The following is a 23,236-nucleotide window of genomic DNA, read 5'->3' as shown; positions in this document are numbered from 1 at the left end:
TCCGCCAACACCTCCTCCTCCATGACCGACGGACTGAGCCGAGTGATCACGGCGGTGAGGGTCGATGGGCGACGCGGGGGTTGGGGTTGGCGGGTAGGAGATGGGGAAGGAGCAGGGGTGAGGGAGGCGTTGGGGCCAAAACGGGTGATGGGGAGGCGGGAGAGGATCTCAGTATGGAGGGTGGGGCTGGGGGAGGAGATGAGAACGGAGTCCCGTGAGGAGAGCGATGGGTGCACCAGGGAAGTGTTGGCAGAGGAGGAGGGAGAGATTCTGGGCCTCAAGAAGGGAAGGATTGGGACAGGAGAGGAGGTATTTGTAGAAAGAGGGGGGGGGGGAAGGTGGAGGAGGAAGAGGTGGAGGGAGCAGGGCCAGGTGGGGAGACATCCATGGCACACTGGGGGGGGAAGGAGGACGGGGCGGGGCCTTTTTGGGAGCGGAGAAGGTGGTGTTGCCACTAGGGCGTTTAACAGCGACAGAAAGGCGGGTAGTGATATGAGGGACAGGAGCTATAGGGAGGTGGTGGGAAGGGACAGGTCCCGACGTGGACGCAGCAGTAGGCGCCGGAGATGGTGACGGTGAAGGCGACGGTGACTGTGGCATCGGTGATGGCGAAGGCGATGGGGAGAGTTGGGCATGGACAGTGGCCCGACGGGCCACCACCCGAGCCGGAGCTGCAGTGACAGGCTGGGGGAGTGGGGGGAAAGAATCAGATCGAGAGGAGCGGGAGGAAGAAGCTGGAGAGGGGGCGACAAAGAGCGAGGGCGAAGGGAGAATGAGGAGTGGTGGGATGGAAGGAGGGGGGTGTGACTGGGCACACCATGTGATAGTGGTGGAGGCGGCAGAAGGGGATGTATAAACTATGGCGGTGGAGGTAGTGGTGGCGGTGGTGGTGGGGGCGGACATGACGACAGGGAGAAACAAAAACGCACAGGACGAAACGGAAAGGACAAAAACTGGGGACAGACAAAGACGGAGGAAGACGAAGACGGATGAAGACCAGGGTCGGACAGCGACGGCGACGGCGGGAACGCTGCTGCTGCCGCGAACGGGGCCGGGACTGGGGCTGCTGCTGCTGCCGCGGACGGGGCCAGGGCTACGGCTGCTGCAACTGCTGCTGCTGCTGCTGGCTGGCTGCTGCTGCAGGAGGACTGGATGGCTCCTGCCGGCAGGATCGCTGCTGCAGGCCGGAACCGGGACCGCTGCTGCAGGGCCGCTGCGTCTCTGCTGGGCTGGCTGGCAGGCTGGCTGGCTGGCTAGCAGAAATACCTAGCACTTCGATTAGTGCTCGAATGGCAGAATCGAAGGGTGGTAACCTTGCGGTGTACCGCCGGAGATGTGAGGAGGCCTCTGAAATTGCATATATAGTTATGGCGTCGCGTCAAACATGGTTCGGCTTGGACGTAGCTTTACGCAGCTCTGGCGAGGAACACAAGGCCTGCCGAGTGCTAATCTGTCAATTAATTAATGCGAGGTGTCGTTACTAATAAGTGGCAGCTCTGTCAACTGTATTATTTGGCAGTATTGGATGTAAAACTTAGATCGTAGAGTCGCTTGCTCTCGCAGCATCCACCCAGAGCAGCAGAAGCTTCACACAGCTGCCGCTAGGAGGCAGCAAGACGTGTTGGCACCTATTGACGCCATGTTCTGACATCCCGAGTTTAGTGTCTTACAGGCATACCTATGAAACACACTTCTCTAATGTGTGGGATAAATGACTCTGATTAGAGCTGGTAGCAGGTCTTCAAGACTCTCAAAACAAGTGAATATTTTTGCGCAACTGTCTTCACTGCTAACACAAATTGCATTACTCTTGCAGTGGTACTTTCTTACGATACTAATCGACTTAATGACAGAGTCGCATATGCAAGGCAACTTTTAACTCACACATCAAGTACACCACAAGAAGACACAGTCTGTGACCATGTAAACTATGGAGTAAACCCACATACACCAAGCATGGTCCTATTCATCCAATGGCACCAGAAGACAATTGTGACTGCAAGAAGAGACACAGTAGCCTCACGAACCATTAAAAACAGCTTTCATATTGCACACTTTGAAACACAGCAGTGTAGGTCATTACTAGGGCATGGATGGGTGAATGCGAGTTGTGTGAGATAGTAGTAGGAATGATGGACATAGTTCCGTTTTCAGTACAATACCAGGTGATATATTTGTGTTGATCCAAGTTTACACAGGGCAGGTCTACTTGACAACAGTGAAACACTGTGATGGAGATGTGTGAATGAGCCTAAAATATTGAGGGGACATGTGGTAGGAGAAACCAGGTTAGCATTGTGTTAGTAGCTATAGTTATGTTCCTGGGAAATGTCAATCAGATGTAATCCAGTTTGGTGAATGTTGTTATTGCAGGAAGAATTGCTAGTGTAAAACAAAGAGTGATAGATTTAGTATCTGAAAGCAGTTAACAACTGAGTAGCTATTGGTGTCATGTGAGACAAACTGGTTTGTGATGTTGTTGTCTATTCCAAAATCTTGAAGCTTGCTAGTGTTTTGTGTCTTGACTGGCTCTGTATCTGCTTATGTGGTGGAGCTTCTGTGTATTTGACATAATGAATATTGCATGCAGAGATTGTCCAATCTTTCTCCTAGACACAGGATGAGAGGTGCATCAGCTGCTTTTATGAACAGCATCGACTTGTATGACATTGATGGGATTCAAAGTGCTGCCACTACAGGTGACATCTCATCAGATTCTTAACTGAAGCATATCTGCCTGTGTAATGAGCCACTGCCCTTCACCTAAAAACCAACTATTACAGCAAATCTGTGGTGAAGCAGCATGTCATGTACAAATTTCGCTGGTGTGACCCACAAAGTATTTTCCCACATGTCTGGCAATCAGCCACTACATATAGTTATCTAAATTAATTTCAAAAGTGTCAGTTAATGATTACCACAACACTGAAGTGTTTAGAAAGCAGACCAGTATGCTAATATTAACATACAGTGTTATATGTTAATATTAGCATACTGGTCTGCTTTCTAAACACTTCAATGTTGTGGTATTCATTGGCTGACACTTTTGAAATTAATTTAGGTAACTATTAGAGATGGGCAAAACTGTTCTTTTCAGAGATTGGATCGGAACTGTTCACTCCCTGAAATGAATTAGCTCTTTTTCATGACTCACCACTCATTTACAAAATAAAATAAATGGAAGGCACATTGCCCTTTAAACTTGGTTTATTCCAGTACTATACCTGTATTTTGATCTTATTTGATCCTATTTTGAAGTAACACAGATAATGAGTAAGAATTTTGTATTGTTTATTGAAATTTCCACGATATGACAAAGTTTTTGATTATTGAATTATTTTGCACTATCGTGGTTTTTTGGGTGATCGGAAAATGTTGTAACTTGAGATTTACATTAACAATATATTTGGCTATAACGTATTAAAATTTCATTAACCTCATACAAATACATCGCAAGCCATATATTTTTAAAGTGAACGTTTCCTTTCGAAGACGCCTAAAATCGCAAAATCCGTACCAGAATAAGAAAAAAATATATAAATTTGACTGTAAAACGAAAGTGCTGCATATAGCCTTACGCAGAATAAAACAAGGAAAATATTGGTGTATCACATTTTGCGATACGTTTATCGGTTCGCTCGTAATTAAAGCGTAAATTCGAGTGTCTATAATAAAAATCCTATAGTAAGAGGAGTCATCAGGAACCTAATCTAATCAGAATGAGATTTTCACTCTGCAGCGGAGTGTGCGCTGATATGAAACTTCCTGGCAGATTAAAACTGTGTGCCCGACCGAGACTCGAACTCGGGACCTTTGCCTTTCGCGGGCAAGTGCTCTACCAACTGAGCTACCGAAGCACGACTCACGCCCGGTACTCACAGCTTTACTTCTGCCAGTACCTCGTCTCCTACCTTCCAAACTTTACAGAAGCTCTCCTGCGAACCTTGCAGAACTAGCACTCCTGAAAGAAAGGATATTGCGGAGACATGGCTTAGCCACAGCCTGGGGGATGTTTCCAGAATGAGAAACATCCCCCAGGCTGTGGCTAAGCCATGTCTCCGCAATATCCTTTCTTTCAGGAGTGCTAGTTCTGCAAGGTTCGCAGGAGAGCTTCTGTAAAGTTTGGAAGGTAGGAGACGAGGTACTGGCAGAAGTAAAGCTGTGAGTACCGGGCGTGAGTCGTGCTTCGGTAGCTCAGTTGGTAGAGCACTTGCCCGCGAAAGGCAAAGGTCCCGAGTTCGAGTCTCGGTCGGGCACACAGTTTTAATCTGCCAGGAAGTTTCTAATCTAATCAGTTTAAACAAATAAAAATAAAATAAAAACAATTGATGTATACATAACATAATAATGTAATATACATAGCGGCACTACTACGAAGAACAATATCCAGTGGGGACGAACTCCGATGCAGAGGCGCTGAGTCGAGCAGGTCGTGCCGCGAGCTGTATTACTGCGTGAGCTGAGACCGCAGAGACCACCTGAGTCGCTTTGCTCGACGCTCTGGCTAGAGTCGAGACGGTGGGGCGAGCGTTGAGCGGGCGAGTTCCGAGGGAGGGGGTAGCGGTGAACTCACCCGCTCCGAGACAAATAGTTCGTTCCCTTGCGAGCGGGTTTTTGCAAGTAGTTCCTATGTTATCCGCTAGGTGGCTCTGTCCTGTTGCTCGCATCAACTGCCCAGAGGGCAGGACGTGCGACTGAAACGATCGCCGACAGAGTGCGATGCGAAGTTACGCTGCGCCAGACACTGCGCGGCAGACGACGCACAGACGCCACGGCATATGTGAAACACAAAATCCAATGGGGCACTGCACAATGCAGGCAGCCAAGGTAGAAGCAGGGCAGAGGCCGGCACTGGCTGTGTTGTGTGGCATGCACTGTGCTGTGACCAGCAGAGGCGCTGCTGATATGCTCCGTCTCTCTCTCTCTCTCTCTCTCTCTCTGCCGTGGGAAACGTTTGGAGCTACCGTTCTTTTTTTCTGAATCACTGATTGTTCACTCCTTTGAAAGATTGAACTCTATGAATCAGTTCAAGAGCGGATCCCCCATCTCTAGTAACTATATGTAGTGGCTGATTGCCAGACATGTGGGAAAATACTTTGTGGGTCACACCATCGAAATTTGTACATGACATGCTGATTCACCACAGATTTGCTGTAATAGTTGGTTTTTAGGTGACGGGCAGTGTCTTATTTCACAGGCAGATGTGCTTCAGTTAAGAATCTGATGAGGTGTCACCTGCAATCTGTATTATGAGGGCTGCAGCTGCATAGCAAGGCCACTAGGAAAGTTACTTGAAACATAATGTTAAATGAACTTCCTGTAAAGGGGTAGCTTGCACACTTAATTATTAAAGAGACATCTTCCTTCACATGTTTATTTATGCTGCTGAAACAATTATGGCATCAGCTACAGCCATGAAGATGAATAGAGATAAATGTTGTGGGTCTGTGTGCAGACAGTATGTGATAGTGGCATACAGGCACCAGAAGCTTTGTAGGCGTTAGAGAAAAATAAATATTAGGTAATGCAAGCTAATGTTAGAGCGCTAGAGTGTATTTAAGCAGTAGTCTGAGTGAAACTATGTGAGTGAGAAAGATTTGGAACATGCAGCTATCTTGTGTAAAGTTGATGTAAGGTTTCCAAATGTTGTGTGTGGCAGTAGGTGTGTGTTATGAAATGACATGATTGAGACAGTAGGAAGAGATGTTGTGACAGCTGAGTGTGATACTGAGGAAGAGAAGAGGCTTTTGCCTGTGCTAGGCTTAGTCTTAATCTTAGGCTTAGACTGGCTGTGATTTGTGTCAGGTTTGCCAATGAGCTGAAGGGGTGCTAGTGACATGTACTTGTGTCAGTGTAGTTGTGGTTTTGGTGTGCTTGCTGACTTGTTATTAGAGTGACGTTTTAGATGTGCATTGGTGATGTAAGGGATAGGTTTACCGCTAGTTTTATCATGTTCTGTTGTGAATGAAAGAGAGTGGAGGAGAACTGCGTAAATGGAGAGCATAGTTTGTGTCAAGTGGGTGCAGATATGAAGCGAAACTTGTGTAGGTGGCTGAGGGTATTAGCAGCTGATGTGAGACATGAGAGAGTGAGATTGCGAAAGAAATGTGGAACGCTTCACGATTTTGCGTGTCATCCTTGCGCAGGGGCCATGCTAATCTTCTCTGTATCGTTCCAATTTTAGTATATGTACCGCCGAAGCGATTACATTCGAGGAGCCCTCTGAAATTGTATATACAGTTATGGCGTCGCGTCGAATATGGTTCGGCTTGGACGTAGTTTTACGCAGCATTGCCGAGGAACACAAGGCCTGCCGAGTGCTAATCTGTGAATTAATTACTGCGAGGTGTCGCTATTAGTAAGTGGCAGCTCTGTCAACTGTATTATTTGGCAGTATTGGATGTAAAACTTAGATCGTAGAGTCGCTTGCTCTCGCAGCATCCACCCAGAGCAGCAGCAGCTTCACACAGCTGCCGCTAGGCGGCAGCAAGACATGTTGGCACCTATTGACGCCATGTTCTGACATCCCGAATTTAGTGTCTTACAGGCATACCTATGAAACACACTTCTCTAATGTGTGGGATAAATGACTCTGATTGGAGCTGGTAGCAGGTCTTCAAGACTCTCAAAACAAGTGAATATTTTTGCGAAACTGTCTTCACTGCTAACACAAATTTCATTTCTCTTGCAGTGGTACTTTCTTACGATACTAATCGATTTAATGACAGAGTCGCAAATTTAAGGCAACTTTTAACTCACACATCAAGTACACCACAAGAAGACACAGTCTGTGACCATGTAAATTATTGAGTAACTCCACAGACACCAAGCATGGTCCTATTCATCCAATGGCGCCAGAAGATAATTGTGACTGCAAGAAGAGACACAGTAGCCTCACGAAGCATTAAAAACAGCATTCATATTGCACACTTTGAAACACAGCAGTGTAGGTCTTTACTAGGGCATGGATGGGTGAATGTGATTTGTGTGAGATAGTAGTAGGAATGATGGACATAGTTCCGTTTTCAGTACAATACCAGGTGATATATTTGTGTTGATCCAAGTTTACACAGGGCAGGTCTACTTGACAACAGTAAAACACTGTGATGGAGATGTGTGAATGAGCCTAAAATATTGAGGGGACATGTGGTAGGAGAAACCAGGTTAGCATTGTGTTAGTAGCTATAGTTATGTTCCTGGGAAATGTCAATCAGATGTAATCCAGTTTGGTGAATGTTGTTATTGCAGGAAGAATTGCTAGTGCAAAACAAAGAGTGATAGATTTAGTATCTGAAAGCAGTTAACAACTGAGTAGCTATTGGTGTCATGTGAGACAAACAGGTTTGTGATGTTGTTGTCTATTCCAAAATCTTGAAGCTTGCTAGTGTTTTGTGTCTTGACTGGCTCTGTATCTGCTTATGTGGTAGAGCATCTGTGTATGTGACATAATGAATATTGCATGCAGAGATTGTCCAATCTTTCTCCTAGACACAGGATGAGAGGTGCATCAGCTGCAATTATGAACAGCATCGACTTGTATGACATTGATGGGATTCAAAGTGCTGTCACTGCAGGTGACACCTCATCAGATTCTTAACTGAAGCATATCTGCCCGTGTAATGAGCCACTGCCCTTCACCTAAAAACCAACTATTAAAGCAAATCTGTGGTGAAGCAGCATGTCATGTACAAATTTCGCTGGTGTGACCCACAAAGTATTTTCCCACATGTCTGGGAATCAGCCACTACATATAGTTACCTAAATTAATTTCAAAAGTGTCAGCCAATGAATACCACAACATTGAAGTGTTTAGAAAGCAGACCAGTATGCTAATATTAACATATAACACTGTATGCTAATATTAGCATACTGGTCTGCTTTCTAAACACTTCAGTGTTGTGGTATTCATTAACTGACACCTTTGAAATTAATTTAGGTAACTATATGTAGTGGCTGATTGCCAGACATGTGGGAAAATACTTTGTGGGTCACACCAGCGAAATTTGTACATGACATGCTGATTCACCACAGATTTGCTGTAATAGTTGGTTTTTAGGTGAAGGGCAGTGTCTTATTACACAGGCAGATGTGCTTCAGTTAAGAATCTGATGAGGTGTCACCTGCAGTCTGTATTATGAGGGCTGCAGCTGGATAGCAAGGCCACTAGGAAAGTTACTTGACACATAATGTTAAATGAACTTCCTGTAAAGGGGTAGCTTGCACACTTAATTATTAAAGAGACATCTTCCTTCACATGTTTATTTATGCTGCTGAAACAATTATGGCATCAGCTGCAGCCATGAAGATGAATAGAGATAAATGTTGTGGGTCTGTGTGCAGACAGTATGTGATAGTGGCATACAGGCACCAGAAGCTTTGTAGGCGTTAGAGAAAAATAAATATTAGGTAATACAGGCTAATGTTAGAGCGCTAGAGTGTATTTAAGCAGTAGTCTGAGTGAAACTATGTGAGTGAGAAAGATTTGGAACATGCAGCTACCTTGTGTAAAGTTGATGTAAGGTTTCCAAATGTTGTGTGTGGCAGTAGGTGTGTGTTATGAAATGACATGATTGAGACAGTAGGAAGAGATGTTGTGACAGCTGAGTGTGATACTGAGGAAGAGAAGAGGCTTTTGCCTGTGCTAGGCTTAGTCTTAATCTTAGGCTTAGACTGGCTGTGATTTGTGTCAGGTTTGCCAATGAGCTGAAGGGGTGCTAGTGACATGTACTTGTGTCAGTGTAGTTGTGGTTTTGGTGTGCTTGCTGACTTGTTATTAGAGTGACGTTTTAGATGTGCATTGGTGATGTAAGGGATAGATTTACCGCTAGTTTTATCATGTTCTGTTGTGAATGAAAGAGAGTGGAGGAGAACTGCGTAAATGAAGAGCATAGTTTGTGTCAAGTGGGTGCAGATATGAAGCGAAACTTGTGTAGGTGGCTGAGGGTATTAGCAGCTGATGTGAGACATGAGAGAGTGAGATTGCGAAAGAAATGTGGAACGCTTCACGATTTTGCGTGTCATCCTTGCGCAGGGGCCATGCTAATCTTCTCTGTATCGTTCCAATTTTAGTATATGTACCGCCGAAGCGATTACATTCGAGGAGCCCTCTGAAATTGTATATACAGTTATGGCGTCGCGTCGAATATGGTTCGGCTTGGACGTAGTTTTACGCAGCATTGCCGAGGAACACAAGGCCTGCCGAGTGCTAATCTGTGAATTAATTACTGCGAGGTGTCGTTATTAGTAAGTGGCAGCTCTGTCAACTGTATTATTTGGCAGTATTGGATGTAAAACTTAGATCATAGAGTCGCTTGCTCTCGCAGCATCCACCCAGAGCAGCAGCAGCTTCACACAGCTGCCGCTAGGCGGCAGCAAGACGTGTTGGCACCTATTGACGCCATGTTCTGACATCCCGAATTTAGTGTCTTACAGGCATTCCTATGAAACACACTTCTCTAATGTGTGGGATAAATGACTCTGATTGGAGCTGGTAGCAGGTCTTCAAGACTCTCAAAACAAGTGAATATTTTTGCGAAACTGTCTTCACTGCTAACACAAATTTCATTTCTCTTGTAGTGGTACTTTCTTACGATACTAATCGATTTAATGACAGAGTCGCAAATTTAAGGCAACTTTTAACTCACACATCAAGTACACCACAAGAAGACACAGTCTGTGACCATGTAAATTATTGAGTAACTCCACAGACACCAAGCATGGTCCTATTCATCCAATGGCGCCAGAAGACAATTGTGACTGCAAGAAGAGACACAGTAGCCTCACGAACCATTAAAAACAGCATTCATATTGCACACTTTGAAACACAGCAGTGTAGGTCTTTACTAGGGCATGGATGGGTGAATGTGATTTGTGTGAGATAGTAGTAGGAATGATGGACATAGTTCCGTTTTCAGTACAATACCAGGTGATATATTTGTGTTGATCCAAGTTTACACAGGGCAGGTCTACTTGACAACAGTAAAACACTGTGATGGAGATGTGTGAATGAGCCTAAAATATTGAGGGGACATGTGGTAGGAGAAACCAGGTTAGCATTGTGTTAGTAGCTATAGTTATGTTCCTGGGAAATGTCAATCAGATGTAATCCAGTTTGGTGAATGTTGTTATTGCAGGAAGAATTGCTAGTGCAAAACAAAGAGTGATAGATTTAGTATCTGAAAGCAGTTAACAACTGAGTAGCTATTGGTGTCATGTGAGACAAACAGGTTTGTGATGTTGTTGTCTATTCCAAAATCTTGAAGCTTGCTAGTGTTTTGTGTCTTGACTGGCTCTGTATCTGCTTATGTGGTAGAGCTTCTGTGTATGTGACATAATGAATATTGCATGCAGAGATTGTCCAATCTTTCTCCTAGACACAGGATGAGAGGTGCATCAGCTGCAATTATGAACAGCATCGACTTGTATGGCATTGATGGGATTCAAAGTGCTGTCACTGCAGGTGACACCTCATCAGATTCTTAACTGAAGCATATCTGCCCGTGTAATGAGCCACTGCCCTTCACCTAAAAACCAACTATTAAAGCAAATCTGTGGTGAAGCAGCATGTCATGTACAAATTTCGCTGGTGTGACCCACAAAGTATTTTCCCACATGTCTGGCAATCAGCCACTACATATAGTTACCTAAATTAATTTCAAAAGTGTCAGCCAATGAATACCACAACATTGAAGTGTTTAGAAAGCAGACCAGTATGCTAATATTAACATATAACACTGTATGCTAATATTAGCATACTGGTCTGCTTTCTAAACACTTCAGTGTTGTGGTATTCATTAACTGACACCTTTGAAATTAATTTAGGTAACTATATGTAGTGGCTGATTGCCAGACATGTGGGAAAATACTTTGTGGGTCACACCAGCGAAATTTGTACATGACATGCTGATTCACCACAGATTTGCTGTAATAGTTGGTTTTTAGGTGAAGGGCAGTGTCTTATTACACAGGCAGATGTGCTTCAGTTCAGAATCTGATGAGGTGTCACCTGCAGTCTGTATTATGAGGGCTGCAGCTGGATAGCAAGGCCACTAGGAAAGTTACTTGACACATAATGTTAAATGAACTTCCTGTAAAGGGGTAGCTTGCACACTTAATTATTAAAGAGACATCTTCCTTCACATGTTTATTTATGCTGCTGAAACAATTATGGCATCAGCTGCAGCCATGAAGATGAATAGAGATAAATGTTGTGGGTCTGTGTGCAGACAGTATGTGATAGTGGCATACAGGCACCAGAAGCTTTGTAGGCGTTAGAGAAAAATAAATATTAGGTAATGCAAGCTAATGTTAGAGCGCTAGAGTGTATTTAAGCAGTAGTCTGAGTGAAACTATGTGAGTGAGAAAGATTTGGAACATGCAGCTATCTTGTGTAAAGTTGATGTAAGGTTTCCAAATGTTGTGTGTGGCAGTAGGTGTGTGTTATGAAATGACATGATTGAGACAGTAGGAAGAGATGTTGTGACAGCTGAGTGTGATACTGAGGAAGAGAAGAGGCTTTTGCCTGTGCTAGGCTTAGTCTTAATCTTAGGCTTAGACTGGCTGTGATTTGTGTCAGGTTTGCCAATGAGCTGAAGGGGTGCTAGTGACATGTACTTGTGTCAGTGTAGTTGTGGTTTTGGTGTGCTTGCTGACTTGTTATTAGAGTGACGTTTTAGATGTGCATTGGTGATGTAAGGGATAGGTTTACCGCTAGTTTTATCATGTTCTGTTGTGAATGAAAGAGAGTGGAGGAGGACTGCGTAAATGGAGAGCATAGTTTGTGACAAGTGGGTGCAGATATGAAGCGAAACTTGTGTAGGTGGCTGAGGGTATTAGCAGCTGATGTGAGACATGAGAGAGTGAGATTGCGAAATAAATGTGGAACGCTTCACGATTTTGCGTGTCATCCTTGCGCAGGGGCCATGCTAATCTTCTCTGTATCGTTCCAATTTTAGTATATGTACCGCCGAAGCGAGTACATTCGAGGAGCCCTCTGAAATTGTATATATAGTTATGGCGTCGCGTCGAACATGGTTCGGCTTTGACGTAGTTTTACGCAGCTCTGGCGAGGAACACAAGGCCTGCCGAGTGCTAATCTGTCAATTAATTACTGCGAGGTGTCGTTATTAGTAAGTGCAGCTCTGTCAACTGTATTATTTAGCAGTATTGGATGTAAAACTTAGATCGTAGAGTCGCTTGCTCTCGCAGCATCCACCCAGAGCAGCAGCAGCTTCACACAGCTGCCGCTAGGCGGCAGCAAGACGTGTTGGCACCTATTGACGCCATGTTCTGACATCCCGAATTTAGTGTCTTACAGGCATACCTATGAAACACACTTCTCTAATGTGTGGGATAAATGACTCTGATTGGAGCTGGTAGCAGGTCTTCAGGACTCTCAAAACAAGTGAATATTTTTGCGAAACTGTCTTCACTGCTAACACAAATTTCATTTCTCTTGCAGTGGTACTTTCTTACGATACTAATCGATTTAATGACAGAGTCGCAAATTTAACTCAACTTTTAACTCACACATCAAGTACACCACAAGAAGACACAGTCTGTGACCATGTAAATTATTGAGTAACTCCACAGACACCAAGCATGGTCCTATTCATCCAATGGCTCCAGAAGATAATTGTGACTGCAAGAAGAGACACAATAGCCTCACGAAGCATTAAAAACAGCATTCATATTGCACACTTTGAAACACAGCAGTGTAGGTCATTACTAGGGCATGGATGGGTGAATGCGAGTTGTGTGAGATAGTAGTAGGAATGATGGACATAGTTCCGTTTTCAGTACAATACCAGGTGATATATTTGTGTTGATCCAAGTTTACACATGGCAGGTCTACTTGACAACAGTAAAACACTGTGATGGAGATGTGTGAATGAGCCTAAAATATTGGGGTACATGTGGTAGGAGAAACCAGGTTAGCATTGTGTTAGTAGCTATAGTTATGTTCCTGGGAAATGTCAATCAGATGTAATCCAGTTTGGTGAATGTTGTTATTGCAGGAAGAATTGCTAGTGCAAAACAAAGAGTGATAGATTTAGTATCTGAAAGCAGTTAACAACTGAGTAGCTATTGGTGTCATGTGAGACAAACTGGTTTGTGATGTTGTTGTCTATTCCAAAATCTTGAAGCTTGCTAGTGTTTTGTGTCTTGACTGGCTCTGTATCTGCTTATGTGGTAGAGCTTCTGTGTATGTGGCATAATGAATATTGCATGCAGAGATCTACATCTACATCTATACTCCGCGAGCCACCTTACGGTGTGTGGCGGAGGGTACTTATTGTACCACTATCTGATCCCCCCTTCCCTGTTCCATTCACGAATTGTGCGTGGGAAGAACGACTGCTTGTAAGTCTCCATATTTGCTCTAATTTCTCGGATCTTTTCGTTGTGATCATTACGCGATATATATGTGGGCGGTAGTAATATGTTGCCCATCTCTTCCCGGAATGTGCTCTCTCGTAATTTCGATAATAAACCTCTCCGTATTGCGTAACGCCTTTCTTGAAGTGTCCGCCACTGGAGCTTGTTCAGCATCTCCGTAACGCTCTCGCGCTGACTAAATGTCCCCATGACGAATCGCGCTGCTTTTCGCTGGATCATGTCTATCTCTTCTATTAATCCAACCTGGTAAGGGTCCCATACTGGTGAGCAATACTCAAGAATCGGACGAACAAGCGTTTTGTAAGCTACTTCTTTCGTCGATGAGTCACATTTTCTTAGAATTCTTCCTATGAATCTCAACCTGGCGCCTGCTTTTCCCACTATTTGTTTTATGTGATCATTCCACTTCAGATCGCTCTGGATAGTAACTCCTAAGTATTTTACGTTCGTTACCGCTTCCAATGATTTACCACCTATGGCATAATCGTACTGGAATGGATTTCTGCCCCTATGTATGCGCATTATATTACATTTATCTACGTTTAGGGAAAGCTGCCAGCTGTCGCACCATGCATTAATCCTCAGCAGGTCTTCCTGGAGTACGTACGAGTCTTCTGATGTTGCTACTTTCTTGTAGACAACCGTGTCACCTGCAAATAGCCTCACGGAGCTCTTGATGTTGTCAACTAAGTCATTTATGTATATTGTAAACAATAAAGGTCCTATCACGCTTCCTTGCGGTACTCCCGAAATTACCTCTACATCTGCAGATTTTGAACCCTTAAGAATGACATGTTGTGTTCTTTCTTCTAGGAAATCCTGAATCCAATCACAAACCTGGTCCGATATTCCGTAAGCTCGTATTTTTTTCACTAAACGTAAGTGCGGAACCGTATCAAATGCCTTCCTGAAGTCCAGGAATACGGCATCAATCTGCTCGCCAGTGTCTACGGCACTGTGAATTTCTTGGGCAAATAGGGCGAGCTGAGTTTCACATGATCTCTGTTTGCTGAATCCATGTTGGTTATGATGAAGGAGATTTGTATTATCTAAGAACGTCATAATACGAGAACACAAAACATGTTCCATTATTCTACAACGGATTGACGTAAGCGAAATAGGCCTATAATTATTCGCATCTGATTTATGACCCTTCTTGAAAATGGGAACGACCTGCGCTTTCTTCCAGTCGCTAGGTACTTTACGTTCTTCCAGCGATCTACGATAAATTGCTGATAGAAAGGGGGCAAGTTCTTTAGCATAATCACTGTAGAATCTTAAGGGTATCTCGTCTGGTCCGGATGCTTTTCCGCTACTAAGTGATAGCAGTTGTTTTTCAATTCCGATATCGTTTATTTCAATATTTTCCATTTTGGCGTCCGTGCGACGGCTGAAGTCAGGGACCGTGTTACGATTTTCCGCAGTGAAACAGTTTCGGAACACTGAATTCAGTATTTCTGCCTTTCTTCGGTCGTCCTCTGTTTCGGTGCCATCGTGGTCAACGAGTGACTGAATAGGGGATTTAGATCCGCTTACCGATTTTACATATGACCAAAACTTTTTAGGGTTCTTGTTTAGATTGTTTGCCAATGTTTTATGTTCGAATTCGTTGAATGCTTCTCTCATTGCTCTCTTTACGCTCTTTTTCGCTTCGTTCAGCTTTTCCTTATCAGCTATGATTCGACTACTCTTAAACCCATGATGAAGCTTTCTTTGTTTCCGTAGTACCTTTCGTACATGATTGTTATACCATGGTGGATCTTTCCCCTCGCTTTGGACCTTAGTCGGTACGAACTTATCTAAGGCGTACTGGACGATGTTTCTGAATTTTTTCCATTTTTGTTCCACATCCTCTTCCTCAGAAATGAACGTTTGATGGTGGTCACTCAGATATTCTGCGATTTGTGCCCTATCACTCTTGTTAAGCAAATATATTTTCCTTCCTTTCTTGGCATTTCTTATTACACTTGTAGTCATTGATGCAACCACTGACTTATGATCACTGATACCCTCTTCTACATTCACGGAGTCGAAAAGTTCCGGTCTATTTGTTGCTATGAGGTCTAAAACGTTAGCTTCACGAGTTGGTTCTCTAACTATCTGCTCGAAGTAATTCTTGGACAAGGCAGTCAGGATAATGTCACAAGAGTCTCTGTCCCTGACTCCAGTTCTGATTGTGTGACTATCCCATTCTATACCTGGTAGATTGAAGTCTCCCCCTATTACAATAGTATGATCACGAAACTTCTTCACGACGTTCTGCAGGTTCTCTCTGAGGCGCTCAACTACTACGGTTGCTGATGCAGGTGGTCTATAGAAGCATCCGACTATCATATCTGACCCACCTTTGATACTTAGCTTAACCCAGATTATTTCACATTCGCATTCGCTAATAACTTCACTGGATATTATTGAATTCTTTACTGCTATAAATACTCCTCCACCATTGGCGTTTATCCTATCCTTGCGGTATATATTCCATTCTGTGTCTAGGATTTCGTTACTGTTCACTTCCGGTTTTAACCAACTTTCCGTTCCTAATACTATATGCGCACTATTTCCTTCAATAAGAGATACTAATTCAGGAACCTTGCCCTGGATACTCCTGCAGTTTACCAATATTACGTTAACTTTTCCTGTTTTTGGTCTCTGAGGACGGACGTTCTTTATCAACGATGATAATGTCCTCTCTGGTAAGCCGTCAGGTATTTTATCGTTTCGCCCAAGGGGGGGTCCCTCTAACCTAAAAAACCCCCGTGTGCACGCCACACGTACTCTGCTACCCTAGTAGCTGCTTCCGGTGTGTAGTGCACGCCTGACCTGTCTAGGGGGGCCCTACAGTTCTCCACCCAATAACGGAGGTCGATGAATTTGCAACCATTATAGTCGCAGAGTCGTCTGAGCCTCTGGTTTAGACCCTCCACACGGCTCCAAACCAGAGGACCGCGATCGACTCTGGGCACTATGCTGCAGATATTAAGCTCAGCTTGCACTCCGCGTGCGATGCTGGTTGCCTTCACCAAATCAGCCAGCCGCCGGAAGGAGCCATGGATGGCCTCAGAACCCAAGCGGCAGGCGTCATTCGTTCCGACATGTGCTACTATCTGCAGCCGGTCACACCCAGTGCGTTCAATAGCTGCCGGAAGGGCCTCCTCCACATTACGGACGAGACCCCCCCGGCAAGCACACCGAGTGCACACTGGCATTCTTCCCCGACCTACCCGCTATTTTCCTGAGGGGCTCCATAACCCGCCTAACGTTGGAGCTCCCTATAACTAATAGGCCCGCCCTCTGTGACTGTCGGGACCTTGCCGGAGAATCGGCCACTGGCCCAACAGGTGAGGCATCCTGTGGTGGCTCGGAAACGATGTCATCACCACTAGGAAGCACCCCGTACCTGTTGGAAAGGGGTAAGGCAGCTGCCACGCGGCCAGATCCCACCTTCGCCTTTCGGCCAGGCACGCGCGAGCCCACCACTGCCCGCCATTCACCCTGGAGTGATGGCTGACCGGTAAGATGCTCACTGCCGGAAGACGCAGCGACATCAGGGGTTCCATGTGATTCCAAGGCCACCGAAGTAGGCATAGGTCTCACCACAGTTGCCCCAACGCCACTACGAGCCGACGCCTGCAACTCGAGCTCGATGAGCCTAACAGACAAAGCCTCCACCTGCCCCCGAAGAGTGGCCAATTCTCCTTGCGTCTGCTCACAACAACCACAGTCCCTACACATGACTATGTTTACCCTACCCTATACGGTGACAAATTCCCAAGATAATCTTCTGATGTGCTACTCTGATAATCAAGAAACACTCACTGAAATACGAGACGCGAAAACTACGCTAGGTTTTCCCAGAAAAACTATTTAAAAGCTAAGCGCAGCAAATAAGTACAAAAACGCTTTATACAAACAGTACTCGCTGCTGCTGGTGCTCTCGCTCTGGCTGTCACAAGACAACTGCTGATTCAAGTGACTAGTGGCTAACGGCCGCGAAACAAACAAAGACGGTTTTAGGGCGCTTTCTGTTCTAAACGATCAAGAAAACACTAAGAAATCTAACACGAAAACTACGTAAAGTTTTATCAAGAACTGTTAGCTACTATGCAGAGCAGATAAACACAAATAGAATCCCTTCCTTAGTGGAAGGTCGTAAACAAAATGCAAAATAAACGCTTTATACAAACAGTACTCGCTGCTGCTGGTGCTCTCGCTCTGGCTGTCACAAGACAGAGATTGTCCAATCTTTCTCCTAGACACAGGATAAGAGGTGCATCAGCTGCAATTATGAACAGCATCGACTTGTATGACATTGATGGGATTCAAAGTCCTGTCACTGCAGGTGACACCTCATCAGATTCTTAACTGAAGCATATCTGCCTGTGTAATGAGCCACTGCCCTTCACCTAAAAACCAACTATTAAAGCAAATCTGTGGTGAAGCAGCATGTCATGTACAAATTTCACTGGTGTGACCCACAAGGTATTTTCCCACATGTCTGGCAATCAGCCACTACATATAGTTACCTAAATTAATTTCAAAAGTGTCAGCCAATGAATACCACAACATTGAAGTGTTTAGAAAGCAGACCAGTATGCTAATATTAACATATAACACTGTATGTTAATATTAGCATACTGGTCTGCTTTCTAAACACTTCAGTGTTTTGGTATTCGTTAACTGACACCTTTGAAATTAATTTAGGTAACTATATGTAGTGGCTGATTGATAGTCATGTGGGAAAATACTTTGTGGGTCACACCACCGAAATTTGTACATGACATGCTGATTCACAACAGATTTGCTATAATAGTTGGTTTTTAGGTGAAGGGCAGTGTCTTATTACACAGGCAGATGTGCTTCAGTTAAGAATCTGATGAGGTGTCACCTGCAGTCTGTATTATGAGGGCTGCAGCTGGATAGCAAGGCCACTAAAAAAGTTACTTGAAACATAATGTTAAATGAACTTCCTGTAAAGGGGTAGCTTGCACACTTAATGATTAAAGGGACATCTTCCTTCACATGTTTATTTATGCTGCTGAAACAATTATGGCATCAGCTGCAGCCATGAAGATGAATAGAGATAAATGTTGTGGGTCTGTGTGCAGACAGTATGTGATAGTGGCATACAGACACCAGAAGCTTTGTAGGCGTTAGAGAAAAATAAATATTAGGTAATGCAAGCTAATGTTAGAGCACTAGAGTGTATTTAAGCATTAGTCTGAGTGAAACTATGTGAGTGAGAAAGATTTGGAACATGCAGCTATCTTGTGTAAAGTTGATGTAAGGTTTCCAAATGTTGTGTGTGGCGGTAGGTGTGTGTTATGAAATGACATGATTGAGACAGTAGGAAGAGATGTTGTGACAGCTGAGTGTGATACTGAGGAAGAGAAGAGGCTTTTGCCTGTGCTAGGCTTAGTCTTTATCTTAGGCTTAGACTGGCTGTGATTTGTGTCAGGTTTGCCAATGAGCTGAAGGGGTGCTAGTGACATGCACTTGTGTCAGTGTAGTTGTGGTTTTGGTGTGCTTGCTGACTTGTTATTAGAGTGACGTTTTAGATGTGCATTGGTGATGTAAGGGATAGGTTTATCGCCAGTTTTATCATGTTCTGTTGAGAATGAAAGAGTGTGGAGGAGAACTGCGTAAATGGAGAACATAGTTTGTGACAAGTGGGTGCAGATATGAAGCGAAACTTGTGTAGGTGGCTGAGGGTATTAGCAGCTGATGTGAGACATGAGAGAGTGAGATTGCGAAAAAAAATGTGGAACGCTTCACGATTTTGCGTGTCATCCTTGCGCAGGGGCTGTGCTAATCTTCTCTGTATCGTTCCAATTTTAGTATATGTGCCGCCGAAATGAGTACATTCAAGGAGGCTTCTGAAATTGTATATATGGTTATGGCGTCGCGTCAAACATGGTTCGGCTTGGACGTAGATTTACGCAGCTCTGGCGAGGAACACAAGGCCTGCCGAGTGCTAATCTGTGAATTAATTACTGCGAGGTGTCGTTATTAGTAAGTGGCAGCTCTGTCAACTGTATTGTTTGGCAGTATTGGATGTAAAACTTAGATCGTAGAGTCGCTTGCTCTCGCAGCATCCACCCAGAGCAGCAGCAGCTTCACACAGCTGCCGCTAGGCGGCAGCAAGACATGTTGGCACCTATTGACGCCATGTTCTTACATCCCGAATTTAGTGTCTTGCAGGCATACCTATGAAACACACTTCTCTAATGTGTGGGATAAATGACTGATTGGAGCTGGTAGCAGGTCTTCAAGACTCTCAAAACAAGTGAATATTTTTGCGAAACTGTCTTCACTGCTAACACAAATTTCATTACTCTTGCAGTGGTACCTTCTTACGATACTAATCCATTTAATGACAAAGTCGCAAATTTAAGGCAACTTTTAACTCACACATCAAGTACACCACAAGAAGACACAGTCTGTGACCATGTAAATTATTGAGTAACTCCACAGACACCAAGCATGGTCCTATTCATCCAATGGCGCCAGAAGATAATTGTGACTGCAAGAAGAGACACAGTAGCCTCATGAACCATTAAAAACAGCATTCATATTGCACACTTTGAAACACAGCAGTGTAGGTCATTACTAGGGCATGGATGGGTGAATGCGAGTTGTGTGAGATAGTAGTAGGAATGATGGACATAGTTCCGTTTTCAGTACAATACCAGGTGATATATTTGTGTTGATCCAAGTTTACACAGGGCAGGTCTACTTGACAACAGTAAAACACTGTGGTGGAGATGTGTGAATGAGCCTAAAATATTGAGGGGACATGTGGTAGGAGTAACCAGGTTAGCATTGTGTTAGTAGCTATAGTTATGTTCCTGGGAAATGTCAATCAGGTGTAATCCAGTTTGGTGAATGTTGTTATTGCAGGAAGAATTGCTAGTGCAAAACAAAGAGTGATAGATTTAGTATCTGAAAGCAGTTAACAACTGAGTAGCTATTGGTGTCATGTGAGACAAACTGGTTTGTGATGTAGTTGTCTATTCCAAAATCTTGAAGCTTGCTAGTGTTTTGTGTCTTGACTGGCTCTGTATCTGCTTATGTGGTAGAGCTTCTGTGTATGTGACATAATGAATATTGCATGCACAGATAGTCCAATCTTTCTCCTAGACACAGGATGAGAGGTGCATCAGCTGCAATTATGAACAGCATCGACTTGTATGACATTGATGGGATTCAAAGTGCTGTCACTGCAGGTGACACCTCATCAGATTCTTAACTGAAGCATATCTGCCTGTGTAATGAGCCACTGCCCTTCACCTAAAAACCAACTATTACAGCAAATCTGTGGTGAAGCAGCATGTCATGTACAAATTTCGCTGGTGTGACCCACAAAGTATTTTCCCACATGTCTGGCAATCAGCCACTACATATAGTTACCTAAATTAATTTCAAAGGTGTCAGTTAATGAATACCACAACACTGAAGTGTTTAGAAAGCAGACCAGTATGCTAATATTAACATACAGTGTTATATGTTAATATTAGCATACTGGTCTGCTTTCTAAACACTTCAATGTTGTGGTATTCATTGGCTGACACTTTTGAAATTAATTTAGGTAACTATATGTAGTGGCTGATTGCCAGACATGTGGGAAAATACTTTGTGGGTCACACCAGCGAAGTTTGTACATGACATGCTGATTCACCACAGATTTGCTGTAATAGTTGGTTTTTAGGTGAAGGGCAGTGTCTTATTACAGAGGCAGATGTGCTTCAGTTAAGAATCTGATGAGGTGTCACCTGCAGTCTGTATTATGAGGGCTGCAGCTGGATAGCAAGGCCACTAGGAAAGTTACTTGAAACATAATGTTAACTGAACTTCCTGTAAAGGGGTAGCTTGCACACTTAATGATTAGAGAGACATCTTCCTTCACATGTTTATTTATGCTGCTGAAACAATTATGGCATCAGCTGCAGCCATGAAGATGAATAGAGATAAATGTTGTGGGTCTGTGTGCAGACAGTATGTGATAGTGGCATACAGGCACCAGAAGCTTTGTAGGCGTTAGAGAAAAATAAATATTAGGTAATGCAAGCTAATGTTAGAGCGCTAGAGTGTATTTAAGCAGTAGTCTGAGTGAAACTATGTGAGTGAGAAAGATTTGGAACATGCAGCTATCTTGTGTAAAGTTGATGTAGGGTTTCCAAATGTTGTGTGTGGCAGTAGGTCTGTGTTATGAAATGACATGATTGAGACAGTAGGAAGAGATGTTGTGACAGCTGAGTGTGATACTGAGGAAGAGAAGAGGCTTTTGCCTGTGCTAGTCTTAGTCTTAATCTTAGGCTTAGAGTGGCTGTGATTTGTGTCAGGTTTGCCAATGAGCTGAAGGGGTGCTAGTGACATGTACTTGTGTCAGTGTAGTTGTGGTTTTGGTGTGCTTGCTGACTTGTTATTAGAGTGACGTTTTAGATGTGCATTGGTGATGTAAGGGATAGGTTTATCGCCAGTTTTATCATGTTCTGTTGTGAATGAAAGAGATTGGAGGAGAACTGCGTAAATGGAGAGCATAGTTTGTGACAAGTGGGTGCAGATATGAAGCGAAACTTGTGTAGGTGGCTGAGGGTATTAGCAGCTGATGTGAGACATGAGAGAGTGAGATTGCGAAAGAAATGTGGAACGCTTCACGATTTTGCGTGTCATCCTTGCGCAGGGGCCATGCTAATCTTCTCTGTATCGTTCCAATTTTAGTATATGTACCGCCGAAGCGAGTACATTCGAGGAGCCCTCTGAAATTGTATATATAGTTATGGCGTCGCGTCAAACATGGTTCGGCTTGGACGTAGCTTTACGCAGCTCTGGCGAGGAACACAAGTCCTGCCGAGTGCTAATCTGTCAATTAATTACTGCGAGGTGTCGTTATTAGTAAGTGGCAGCTCTGTCATCTGTATTATTTGGCAGTATTGGATGTAAAACGTAGATCGTAGAGTCGCTTGCTCTCGCAGCATCCACCCAGAGCAGCAGCAGCTTCACACAGCTACCGCTAGGCGGCAGCAAGACATGTTGGCACCTATTGACGCCATGTTCTTACATCCCGAATTTAGTGTCTTACAGGCATACCTATGAAACACACTTCTCTAATGTGTGGGATAAATGACTGATTGGAGCTGGTAGCAGGTCTTCAAGACTCTCAAAACAAGTGAATATTTTTGCGAAACTGTCTTCACTGCTAACACAAATTTCATTACTCTTGCAGTGGTACTTTCTTACGATACTAATCGATTTAATGACAAAGTCGCAAATTTAAGGCAACTTTTAACTCACACATCAAGTACACCACAAGAAGACACAGTCTGTGACCATGTAAATTATTGAGTAACTCCACAGACACGAAGCATGGTCCTATTCATCCAATGGCGCTAGAAGACAATTGTGACTGCAAGAAGAGACACAGTAGCCTCACGAACCATTAAAAACAGCATTCATATTGCACACTTGGAACACAGCTGTGTAGGTCATTACTAGGGCATGGATGGGTGAATGCGAGTTGTGTGAGATAGTAGTAGGAATCATGGACATAGTTCCGTTTTCAGTACAATACCAGGTGATATATTTGTGTTGATCCAAGTTTACACAGGGCAGGTCGACTTGACAACAGTGAAACACTGTGATGGAGATGTCTGAATGAGCCTAAAATATTGAGGGGACTTGTGGTAGGAGAATCCAGGTTAGCATTGTGTTAGTAGCTATAGTTATGTTCCTGGGAAATGTCAATCAGATGTAATCCAGTTTGGTGAATGTTGTTATTGCAGGAAGAATTGCTAGTGCAAAACAAAGAGTGATAGATTTAGTATCTGAAAGCAGTTAACAA

General features: G+C 43.9%; 5 non-coding genes across 5 annotated transcripts; all 5 read right to left on the bottom strand.

The window, feature by feature from the left end:
- Positions 1 to 6,101: 6,101 nt before the first annotated feature.
- LOC126093505 (U6 spliceosomal RNA) lies at positions 6,102 to 6,208 on the bottom strand. The gene has a single exon (XR_007521652.1). It is a non-coding gene; the product is annotated as a U6 spliceosomal RNA (small nuclear RNA).
- Positions 6,209 to 8,986: 2,778 nt separating this feature from the next.
- LOC126093504 (U6 spliceosomal RNA) lies at positions 8,987 to 9,093 on the bottom strand. The gene has a single exon (XR_007521651.1). It is a non-coding gene; the product is annotated as a U6 spliceosomal RNA (small nuclear RNA).
- A 2,778-nt stretch (positions 9,094 to 11,871) lies between these two features.
- Positions 11,872 to 11,978, bottom strand: LOC126093473 (U6 spliceosomal RNA). Its single transcript, XR_007521626.1, has one exon. It is a non-coding gene; the product is annotated as a U6 spliceosomal RNA (small nuclear RNA).
- A 7,172-nt stretch (positions 11,979 to 19,150) lies between these two features.
- LOC126093507 (U6 spliceosomal RNA) lies at positions 19,151 to 19,257 on the bottom strand. The gene has a single exon (XR_007521654.1). It is a non-coding gene; the product is annotated as a U6 spliceosomal RNA (small nuclear RNA).
- Positions 19,258 to 22,033: 2,776 nt separating this feature from the next.
- Positions 22,034 to 22,140, bottom strand: LOC126093482 (U6 spliceosomal RNA). Its single transcript, XR_007521632.1, has one exon. It is a non-coding gene; the product is annotated as a U6 spliceosomal RNA (small nuclear RNA).
- Positions 22,141 to 23,236: the final 1,096 nt, after the last annotated feature.

The sequence above is a fragment of the Schistocerca cancellata genome, chromosome 7 (genome assembly GCF_023864275.1).
Source record: "Schistocerca cancellata isolate TAMUIC-IGC-003103 chromosome 7, iqSchCanc2.1, whole genome shotgun sequence".
Lineage (NCBI taxonomy): Eukaryota > Metazoa > Arthropoda > Insecta > Orthoptera > Acrididae > Schistocerca > Schistocerca cancellata.
The sequence above is the reverse complement of the archived record's forward strand: the minus strand, read 5'-3'. Positions and strand labels throughout refer to the sequence as shown.